Raw genomic sequence first — 2,661 nt, forward strand, 5'->3', positions numbered from 1 at the left:
AATATAATTTTATAAAAAGATTAAAAATAGTTTTTCGATATTTTAAATTGATAAATTCATGTCCCTTACCATATTTTACACTGTTATCAATATCGATATTGAAGATTAGAAACTATATCAATTGTTATTAATATCGGTATAAAATATTAGAAACGATATTTCATTTATTAGAAATATCGATATTTTATGAAAGAAAATATAACATTTTATTAAAAGCTAAAATATGGTATTTCGATATTTTATTTTTATGATTCATTTCGATATGTAACATTGTTGAAAATATCGATATCAATATTTTGATATTTTAAAAAAATAGAAATATCGATATTTTACTAGTCATTTTGAACAAAATATCGATATTCCAATAATGTAATATTAGAATATTGTTGCTTACATTCCTTATCGATATTAAAACAATAGAGAATATCGAAATAAATATGTATTTACCAAAATAAAATATCGATATTCCATTATTAATTATTCTATACAATGTTCTAGTATTTTGAAACAAAATATTGATTTATCGATCAAAGTATATCGGAGTATTGTTGCTTATATTCCATATCGATATTACTACAATGTCAAATATCAAAAAAAATAATGTAATTATCAAAATAAAATATCGATATTCCTAATTTAAAATCATTATATAATATTTTAGTCATTTTAAACAATATATCGATATTTCGATAAATATTGTTCTTATATACCATATCGATATTACAACAGTGTAAAATATCGAAATAAATATATAATATCAAAATAAAATATCGATATTTTTATTTTAAAATCTTTTTATGATATTTTAGTCATTTTCAAGAAAATATCGATATTTCAATAATGTAATATCGGAATATTGTTCTTTTTGCCATATCGATATTACAACAGTGTAAAATCTCGAAAAAAATATGTAATTAACAAAATAAAATATTTATATTCTTATTTTATAATCTCTATATGATATTTTAGTCATTTTCAAGAAAATATCGATATTTCAATAAAATATTATCGGAATATTGTTCTTATATTCCATATCGATATTACAATAATACAAAACATCAAAATAAAATATTGATATTCCATTTTTAATTATTCTATATTATGTTCTAGTATTTTTAAAAAAAATATCGAAATTTTGATAAAATAATATCGGAATATTATTGCAAATACTTTCATATCGATATTAAAACAATAGAAAATATCGAATTAAATATGTAATTATCAACATAAAATATCGATATTCCTATATTATAATCTCTATTTGATATTTTAGTTATTTTCAACAAAATATCGATTTTTCGATAATGTAATATCAGAATATTGTTGCTTATATTCCTTATCGATATTAAAAGAATAGAGAATATGGAAATAAATATGTATTTACCAAAATAAAATATCGATATTCCATTGTTAATTATTCTATACAATGTTCTAGTATTTTGAAACAAAATATTGATTTATCGATCAAAGTATATTGGAGTATTGATGCTTATATTCCATATCGATATTACTGCAATGTCAAATATTGAAAAAATCTGTAATTATCAAAATAAAATATCGATATTACTATTTTAAAATCCTTATATAATATTTCAGTCATTTTAAACAATATATCGATATTTCGTTAAAATAATATCGGAATATTGTTCTTATATACCATAAGGATATTACAATAATAGAAAATATCAAAACAAATATGTATTTATCAAAATAAAATATCGTTATTCCATTTTTAATTATTCTATACAATTTTCTAATCTTTTTAAACTAAATATTGATATTTCAATAAAATTATATCGGAATATTGTTGTTTATATTGCACATTGATATTACAACAATGTAAAATATCGAAATAAATACGTAATATCAAAATTAAATATCAATATTCCTATTTTAAAATCCCTATATAATATTTCAGTCATTTTAACCAATATTTCGATATTTCGTTAAAATAATAGCGGAACATTGTTGTTAATTTTTCATATCGATATTACTACAATTTAAAATATCGAAACAAATATGTATTTATCAAAATAGAATATCGATATTCCATTTTTAATTATTCTATACAATGTTCTAGTATTTTTAAACAAAATATTGATATTTAGATAAAATAATATCGGAATATTGTTGTTAATGTTTCATATCGATATTATTACAATTTAAAATATCGAAAAAAATAAGTAATTATCAAAATAAAATATCGATATTCCTATTTTAAAATCCCTATATAATATTCTAGTCATTTTAAAGAATATATCAATATTTCGAAAAAATTATATCGGAATATTGTTGCTTATATTCTACATTGATATTACAACAATGTGTAATATCGAAATAAATACGTAATATCAAAATTAAATATCGATATTCCTATTTAAAAATTTCTATATGTTATTTTAGTCATTTTAAACAATATATCGATAAAATAATACCAGAATATTGTTCTTATATACCATATCGATATTACAACAATAGAAAGTATTGAAATAAATATGTAATTATCAAAATCAAATATCCATATTCTATTTTTAAATTTTCTTCAATAAAACAATTATATTTTAGTAAATATTTTTAATCTTTATGATATGGTTGTCGTGGTGTTGCTTTTTTTCATAGTTATTAAGAGTTTCTTATGTATTTTGATAAGGTATGACATAA

Source organism: Halyomorpha halys, unplaced genomic scaffold (genome assembly GCF_000696795.3).
Source record: "Halyomorpha halys isolate HHAL.00 unplaced genomic scaffold, Hhal_1.1 Scaffold240.1, whole genome shotgun sequence".
In the NCBI taxonomy this organism is placed as follows: Eukaryota; Metazoa; Arthropoda; class Insecta; order Hemiptera; family Pentatomidae; genus Halyomorpha; species Halyomorpha halys.